The sequence below is a fragment of the Physeter macrocephalus genome, chromosome 2, assembly GCF_002837175.3.
Source record: "Physeter macrocephalus isolate SW-GA chromosome 2, ASM283717v5, whole genome shotgun sequence".
NCBI classification, from domain to species: Eukaryota; Metazoa; Chordata; class Mammalia; order Artiodactyla; family Physeteridae; genus Physeter; species Physeter macrocephalus.
In genome coordinates, this window is record NC_041215.1 from 18,990,366 (window position 1) to 18,999,778 (window position 9,413).

A 9,413-nucleotide genomic window follows, 5' to 3' on the forward strand; every position below is an offset into this window, starting at 1 on the left:
CAAGAAACAAGAAAAATCTCAAATAAACAATCTAAACTTACACCTAAAGGAACTAGAGAAAGAAGAGAAAAACCCAAAGTTAGTAGAAGGAAAAAAATCATAAAATCAGAGCAGAAATAAATGAAATAGAAACAAAAAAAATAAAAAGAAGGCCCACGTGGGAGTGGGTAGAGCTTGCTGACTGGGGTGTCTGGGGAGGAAAGTGGGGGGAAAGGGGAGCAGAGGGACCAGAAACTGAGTCAAGACGAGGGCAAAGGAGCACATGGACTTACACCTCATGACTAGCTTATCGGAAGTTTTGCACGAAGAGTGTTCTGTTCCTATTTATATATTTTTAAGATCATTTTGGCTGCTGTTCACAGGACAGAACTGGGGAGGGCAAGGATAGAAGCAGGGGGCTGGTGAGGAGCAGTGGCAGGGCCCAGGACACCTTGGAAGAGGCCAGGAGCAGCAGAGACGATTCTAGGTGATTAGTATGGTATACATTATCAGAGGAAACATCAAAGGATTCGCTAGGGAATTAGACTGGGGTGGTAGGGGTTATGGGGAAACCCAAAGCCAATAACAGAAGGTAGAGAAACCAAGGAGGATCACTGGATCCTTTATACTGACAATGTTGAACTTTTTTTGCAGGGTCGGGGGAGGTGGGGAGCGGGGGAAAGGTGCCACACCAAATGGCTTACGGGATCTTAGTTCCACGACCAGGGATTGAACCCAGACCCATGGCAGTGAAAGTGCTGAGTCCTAACCACTGGACCACCAGGGAATTTCTGACAGTGTTGAACTTTATACCTGAGCTCTGTGGTCCTAGAAAACAGCAATGGGACTTCCCTGCTGGTCCAGTGGTTAAGACTCCGCGTTCCCAATGCAGGGGGCATGGGTTCAATCCCTGGTCAGGGACCTAATATCCCACATGCCACACAGCACAGCCAAAAAAATATAAAATAAAAATACTTTAAAAAAAAAAAAGAAGGAAAAGAAAACAGCAGTGGGTCAGAAATCCCCCCAACCCTTTGTGCCCTGCAATGAAACACCCTTTCCCACACAACTTAGGTAAGACCCAAGGATGATCCCTTTGTTTACCTATGACAAGACCAGGCAGAGACTGTCCAAATTTCCCATATTTGTCTCATGAAATGAGTAGCAAAACTCTCTGTCCCCGCACCCAACAACCTGGACAAAACTTCACCAAACTTCAATCAGGCTTCTCTCCACCCACCCACCTCCCACCATGCCCCTGGGCCACTGAACTCCGGCCCACCCTTGAGCCTGGAAACCAGCTGTCCCCCCTGATCTCACTTCCCAGCCTTGTTTACTCTTTCTGATCAAAGAAAAGCCTGACCCTGGGGCAGGAGTGTTGGGTCATTAGCAAGTCTCTCCTTACAATACTAATAAACCGGGTAAATAATGGCCATTACTTGAGAGGGAAAGATTAAGGAGGGGCAGGTTTGTTCAAGGTGAGGTGTGGCAGAGACAAAAATATATATATTTTGTATAACCTGAAAATTAATAATGATGTATATATCATATATACTCTACACATATATATTTAACAAATAGCAAATATTTTCCCATCAAACTAAAAGGGGTATACGCCATGAAAGATCAGGCACTAGTGAACTCAGGAGCTCACAGGTTGCTTTCCCCACTCCTTGGCAAAAGACGAGGGGGCTGCCAGCTGGAGGTTTCAGGAAGGAAAGGAAATTTCCTCATGGAGCAGGGCCACTCCCACAAGGCACACTCCCTCAGAAAGAGGCTTGATAGAGCAGAGGCTTTTTTTGCAAGAAGGATATCAAGGCCTATTCTTAGGCTCGTGGGAACGAGGGGGGTTGGGGGGAATAACTTCAAAATGTGGTGGACCAGCAGGCTGAGAGAGGGCTTCCAGGGATGTCTTATCTGGGCTCCAGGTTCGGGCAGCCATCTGCCCTCAGCACCCGGTAGACAAACTGTATAGCCACAGATGACAAAGATGACCAGGGGCCCGTGGCAGCTGGGGCTGTGCTGGGGATATTTGGAATGTATGTGTATAAAAATTTTAAATACCCCTATGCCTTCAAACCAGCAACTTGTAGGACTGTAACCAAGAGGAACCCTGGCACCTGTGCCAATATAGACAGATAAAATAGATGTGTGTGTGTGTTCAAGCTTGTTTACTACAAACTGTTTATAATGGGTAAAAACTAGAACCAACCAAAACATCCCGTTACAGTATAGCAAGGAGCTAAAGAATTATCAGATATTTGTATTGGGGATATGATTACAGTGTTTAAAACAAAACCAAAAAACTGACACAGATCTGAAGACAAAGTACAAATACATTTACATAATTTATAAAATATATATGTGTATTGAAAATGACTGCGAGGTGAAGGCTTTTTCTTTTAATATAAATTTATTTATTTTTGGCTGCGTTGGGTCTTCGTTGCTGCGCATGGGCTTTCTTTAGTGGCAGCGAGCGGGGGCTACTCTTCCTTGCAATGCATGGGCTCTAGGCGCACGAGCTTCGGTAGTTGTGGCACGCAGGCTCAGTAGTTGTGGCGCACGGGCTTAGTTGCTCAGCGGCATGTGGGATCTTCCCAGACCAGGGCTCGAACCTGTGTCCCCTGCATTGGCAGGTGGATTCTTAACCACTGCGCCACCAGGGAAGCCCCGAGGCAAAGGCTTTGAATAAACGTTTCTCCAAAGAAAATATATAAATGGCCAATAAGCACACAAAAAGATGCTCAACATAAGTAATCATTAGGAAAATGCAAATCAGAATCATCATGAGATACCACTTCATACCCATTAGGATGGCGTAAGGGAGGGAGGGAGGGAAGGAGGAAGGGGGAAAGAGGGAAAGAGAGGAAGAGAGAAAGGAGAAATGAAATAACAAGTGTTGGAGAGGATGTGGAGAAACTGGAACCCTTGTGGGAATGTGAAATGATGCAGCCACTGTAGAAAAGTGTGGCGGTTCCTCAAAAACCTTAACCAGAGTTACCTTAACAGAGATCCAGCAATTCTATTTCTGGGTATACACACCCAAAATAATTGAAAACAGAAAGCCGAACACATATTTGCACACTAATATTCATAGCAGCATTATTCACAATAGGCGAAGGATAGAAACAGCCCAAATGTCCATCAACATATGAATGGATAAACAAAATGTGTATACTTACAATGGAATATTATTCACCCTTATAAATGAATGAAATTCTGACACGTGCTACAACATGGAAGAATTTTGAATACATTATGTTAAGTGAAATAAGCTGGACACAAAAGGACAAATGTATGATTCCACTTATCTGAGGTATGTAGGTAACAGTCAACTTCATAGAGAAAGAAAGTAAAACAGAGGGTGCCAGGGACTGGGAGTTACAGCTCTGGGGAGTTATCGTTTAATGGGGACAGCTTCAGTTTGGGAAAATGAAAAAGTTCTGGAGATAGATGGCGGTGATGACCGCACAACAATGTATTATGTACTTAGTGCTACTGAAAAGTACCCTCAAAAAAGGTTAAAAGGTAAATTTTATGTTACATATAGTTTACCACAATTTAAAAATAAAAACTGCAAAGACATACCTACATTGGTAACACTGGGGCCCTCTGGAGAAGAACATGACACTGTTTCATGTGCAGTTGGCAGGGGAAACATGAAGGGAAATGTTGACATTTTTACTCTACAGTTTCCTGAATTATTTTAATGTTAAACAACATATCCACACATTACCTGTGTAACTGAGAAAAATTAAACTGTCAAGTACAAACAAAAAAGATGTATGGGGACTTCCCTGGTGGTCCAGTGGATAAGACTCCACGCTCCCAATGCAGTCGGCCGGGGTTCGATCCCTAGTCCGGGAACTAGATCCCGCGTGCATGCCGCAACTAAGAGTCCACATGCCGCAACTAAGAGTCCGCAGGCTGCAACTAAGTCTGCATGCTGCAACTAAAGATCCCATGTGCCGCAACTAAGACCCAGAGCAGCTAAAATAAATAAATATTTTTTTTAAATGACGTATGTAGCTGAAGCATCACCCCTGCACACGGCTAATCTCATGGATCAAAGGGACTTTTGCTCTCTCACCTACATGCACACACCAAGTGCCTTCCACTTGGAGCCTTGGCAACCAAAAGAGCCTTTTTTAAAAAAAATTTATTTTATTGAAGTATAGTTGATTTACAATGTTGTGTTCATTTCTGCTATACAGCACAGTGATTCAGTTATACATGTATGTATTCTTTTTTATATTCTTTTCCATTATGGTTTATCACAGGATATTGAATATAGTTCCCTGTGCTATACAGTAGGACCTTGTTGTTCATCCATTCTGTATATACTAGTTTGCATCTGCTAACCCCAAACTCCCAATCCATCCCTCCCCCATCTCCCCTTCCCCTTGGCAACCACAAGCCTGTTCTCTATATCTGTGAGTCTGTTTCTGTTTCGTAGATAGGTTCATTTGTGTCATATTTTAGATTCCACATATAAGTGATATCATATGGTATTTGTCTTTCTGGAAGAGCCTTTTTAATCAAACAACTATTTAGCTTCATGAAGCACATCTGTTTACATTATTTTATTGTTAGAAATAGTGTGAAGCAAACATCATTGTGCGCTGTAAGGCAACATTATTGTAAGTTGCATGTAATGTGCCCAAGTTGTGGCCTGTAGCATGTGCCACCTGGAAGATTCCAATGTTTTCCAGACTGGTTCCTCTGCCCCCTTTTATCTCTATATCTAAGAGTTAACAATGCTCCATGAAGTCAACAGAATTCTCTTGGGGAGGAAAAAAGCCCACAGATCTGATTATGCCCCTTCCCTTAAGGACTTAAGAAATTCTAGAATACCTCCTCCAATCACAACAGGGAAGACCCTCCCACATCTGGCTCCAAGCAGCCTTCCACACACCTACCCAGCCCTCCCCGGCATGAATGCTTGCTGAAGAATGACCGGGGGGGCAGACCAGGGTCCTTCTGGTCTCGGTGCTGGGTTTGGGGAGCAAAACTCTCTCCTGAGAATTTACAAACACAAGTCCACTTCCCATGGGTATCAGGCCAAATTCACAATACCTCTGTGGTCCGAAACATCTCCAGCAGGGAACTGGCATATGCATGTTGCCTTCAGAAAAACTCAGCTCCCACCAGGTCATAAAAGAGTCCTACCCATGGATTCCCCCAAACCCACGCTGACAGTGAAAAGTTCCATAAGTCAAGGATACACCAGATAATAAGGAGCCCATCTCATTCATGAGCATAAATGCAAACAGCAGAGAGAAGGTATCAGCACACTGAATGCACATTAGTAAAATGTATAAATAAAAAAATTATAAAGAAATGTAAAATATAAAAAATGTTAAATATATTTATAAATAATACAAATAAAAAATGCATAGATAAAATCTGTAAATAAATGTAACATATAAAAAACGTTTAAAATGTATAAATAAAAAAATGTATAAATGAAAATAAAAATAAAGGGAATTCCCTGGCGGTCCAATGGTTAGGACTCTGCGCTTCCACTGCAGGGGGCATGGGTTCAATCCCTGGTGGGGGAACTAAGATCCCACAAGCCACGCGGTGCCAATAAATAAATAAATTAATTAATTAATTAAAAAAGAGATAATCTACCACAACCACACAAGGATCCAAGTCAGGTTTAACATTTTTAAAAAACCAATTCATGGACTTTACAAAATTAATAGACTGAAGGAGAAAAATCGTATGATCATCTCAATAGATTCAGAAAACATATTTTTTAAATTAATTAATTAAAATTTTGGCTGTGTTGGGTGTTCGTTGCTACAGGCGGCGTTTCTCTAGTTGTGGCGAGCAGGGGCTACTCTTTGTTGTGGTGCGCGGGCTTCTCATTGCGGTGGTTTCTCTTGTTGCGGAGCATGGGCTCTAGGCGCATGGGCTTCAGTAGTTGTGGCACACAGGCTCAAGTTGTGGCTCGCAGGCTCTAGAGCACAGGCTCAGTAGTTGTGGCACATGCGCTTAGTTGCTCCACAGCATGTGGGATCTTCCTGGACCAGGGCTTGAACCCATGTCCCCTGCATTGGCAGGTGGATTCTTAATCACTGCACCACCAGGGAATTCCTGTGGCTTCTCTTATTGCAGAGCACAAGCTCTAGGCGCACGAGCTTCAGTAGTTGTGGCGCATGGGTTTAGTTGCTCCATGGCATTTGGGGTCTTCCCGGCCCAGGGCTCGAACCTGTGTGGGCAGGCAGATTCTTAACCACTGCACTACCAGGGAAGCCCCCAGTAAACATATTTGATAAAATCAGTATCTATTCAATGACACAAAAAAAAGTCAGGACCTCCCTGGCAGTCCAGTGGTTAAGATTCCTCGCTTCCACTGCAGGGTTCGATCCTAGTCGGGAAACTAAGATCCCACAGGCCAAGTGGCGCGGCCAAAAAAAAAAAACAAAGTTAACAAATAAGAAAAGGGGAACTTCCCTGGCAGTCCAGCAGTTAAGACTCTGCGCTCCCAATGCAGGGGTCTGGGTTCGATCCCTGGTCAGGGAACTAGATCCCGCATGCCGCAACTAAGAGCACCTGTGCCACAACTAAAAAAAAAAAGATCCCACATGCTGCAACGAAGATCTTGCATGCAGCAACGAAGATCCCACGTGCCACAGCTAAGACCCAGCGCAGCCAAATAAATAAATATTAAAAATCAAAATAAAAAAGAAGGTAACAGGCTCATTGGAAAAGTTTTTTTAAAACCTATACCTTGAGCTCAATATCAAAAAAACAAACAACCCAATTAAAAAATGGGTGGAAGACCTAAATAGACATTTCACCAAAGAAAACATACAGATGGCCAAGAGGCACATGAAAAGCTGCTCAACATCACTGATTATTAGAGAAATGAAAATCAAACTACAATGAGCTATCACTGACTCAATGATCAGAATGCCATCATCAAAAAATCTGTAAACAATAAATGCTGGAGAGGGTGTGGAGAAAAGGGAACCCTCTTGCACTGTTGGTGGGAATGTAAATTGATACAGCCACTATGGAGAACAGTATGGAGGTTCCTTAAAGAACTAAAAATAGAATTACCATATGACCCAGCAATCCCACTACTGGGCATATACCCTGAGATAACCATAATTCAGAAGGACACATGTACCCCAATGTTCATTGCAGCACTGTTTACAATAGCCAGGACATGGAAACAACCTAAATGTCCAACAACAGATGAATGGATAAAGAAGATGTGGTACATATATACAATAGAACAACAGCCATAGAAAGGAACGAAATTGGGTCATTTGTAGAGATGTGGATGGACCTAGAATCTGTCATACAGAATGAAGTAAGCCAGAAAGAGAAAAACAAATATCATATATTAATGCATATATACGGAATCTAAAAAGAAGGGTACAGATGAACCTATATGCAGGGCAGGAATAGAGACACAGACATACAGAATGGACATGTGGACACAGCGGGGGAAGGGGAGGGTGGGACAAATTGGGAGATTAGGTTTGACATAAATACACTACCATGTGTAAAACATAGCTAGTGGGAACCTGCTATATAGCACAGGGAGCTCAGCTCAGTGCTCTGTGACAACCTAGATGGGTGGGATGCGGGGGGAGGTCCAAGAGGGAGGGGATATAGATATACATATAGCTGATTCCCTTTACTGTAGAGCAGAAACTAACACAACATTGTAAAGCAATTATACTCCAATAAAAAAAATTAATAGGGCTTCCCTGGAGGCTCAGTGGTTAAGAATCCGCCTGCCAATGCAGGGGACACGGGTTCAGTCTCTGGTCCGGGAAGATCCCACATGCCACGGAGCAACTAAGCCCGTGCGCCACAACTACTGAGCTTGCGTGCCGCAGCTACTGAAGCCCACACACCTAGAGCCCTGTGCTCCACAACAAGAGTAGCCACCGCAATGAGAAGGCTGAGCACCGCAACGAAGAGTAGCCCCTGCTCGCCGCAGCTAGAGAAAGCCCGCACGCAGCAACGAAGACCCAATGCAGCCAAAAATAAATAAATTAAAATAAATTATTTTTTTAATTAATAAATAAAATTTTAAAAATAAAAAATAAATATTTTATATTTTACTTTATAGAATTTATAATTTATATGATTTATATTATCAATCATGCTATTACTTAGCATCTTTAGTCCTATTATCAGGTATATTATTAATTATAGTTTATCATTTTGTATTATACAATATTATATTATTAATAATACAACAGTATTTCATATGATATATTATTAATAATATAAATGTAATTATGTTATAATTAATATATAATTCCATCAGTTTATGTAATTCCAATTATATACAGTTCAAGGACATGAAAAAATAATGTCTGGTGATAGGAATCACAAAGTAGCAGCTCTTAGAGTTGGAGACTGTTTAGGAAGGGGCACCCAGAACTTTCTGGGGTGATGGGAAACTCATATCCTTGATTGGGATGTTGGTTATTCAGATGTACATATTTGGCAAACCTCTTGAAATTGTTCACTTAAGATCTGTGTATTTCACTTTTGGTAAATTTTGCCTCAATTTTTAAGAGCCATTTTTAAATTTTTGGGGAAAACAAACAAATAAAAAAACAAAGAAATGGGCAGGGGTCCTCTAAAAAATAATAATAAAATAAAATTTAAAAATTAAAAAATAAATAAAAACCTACACCTTCCAGAATGTGGTAACTGAACTGAGGTTACAAAAGAGAATGTTTTTAAGAGACACATGCTGAGATCTTTAGCGGTGAAGGGTTATTTCTGCAACTTACTCTCAAATGGTCCAAAAAAAATAGTATTGATAATTATTACATGTATAGAGAGAGATAAAAAAAATGTGGCAAAATGTTAACAAATGCTGAATCTAGACAAAGAGCAAATGGGATTTCACTGTCCTGTTCTTACAATTTTTTATTCTGTAAGCTTAAAATGTTTTCCAAATGAAAACAAAAAAAGGAACCATAACTTACAGGTGAAAAGTTGAAAAATTTCCCTTTGAAATCCGAAGAAAGACAAGGATGGCAGCTGTCACCACTTTATGTCATGATGGTACCGGAGGTCCCCATCAGGGCAGTAAAGCTGAAAAAGCAAAGAAAAGAATACTTTGAGGACCGGAAAGGGAAAAACACATCAATAATTATTCACAGATGAATGCAGTATGCATAAAAAATCCAAAAGCACATACAGGTCAATTATCCCACTTAAATAGCTTTTTAAATTTAAAAAAATTTTTATAGGATACAAAAGTTACAAAAACCAATTGTAATGTTATGTGTGACATTTTTAATAAGTATTTCAATGCCACTCACAAGTCTATCTTGTCCCCTGAAGTGGGCGCTGTGCCAGGTTCAAAGTGAGCAACAGAGGTTTGTCCCTGTGTAAATAAAGTGGTGCAGGCCAAGGGAAGCCCACGTGCCCCAGGTGGGACTAGA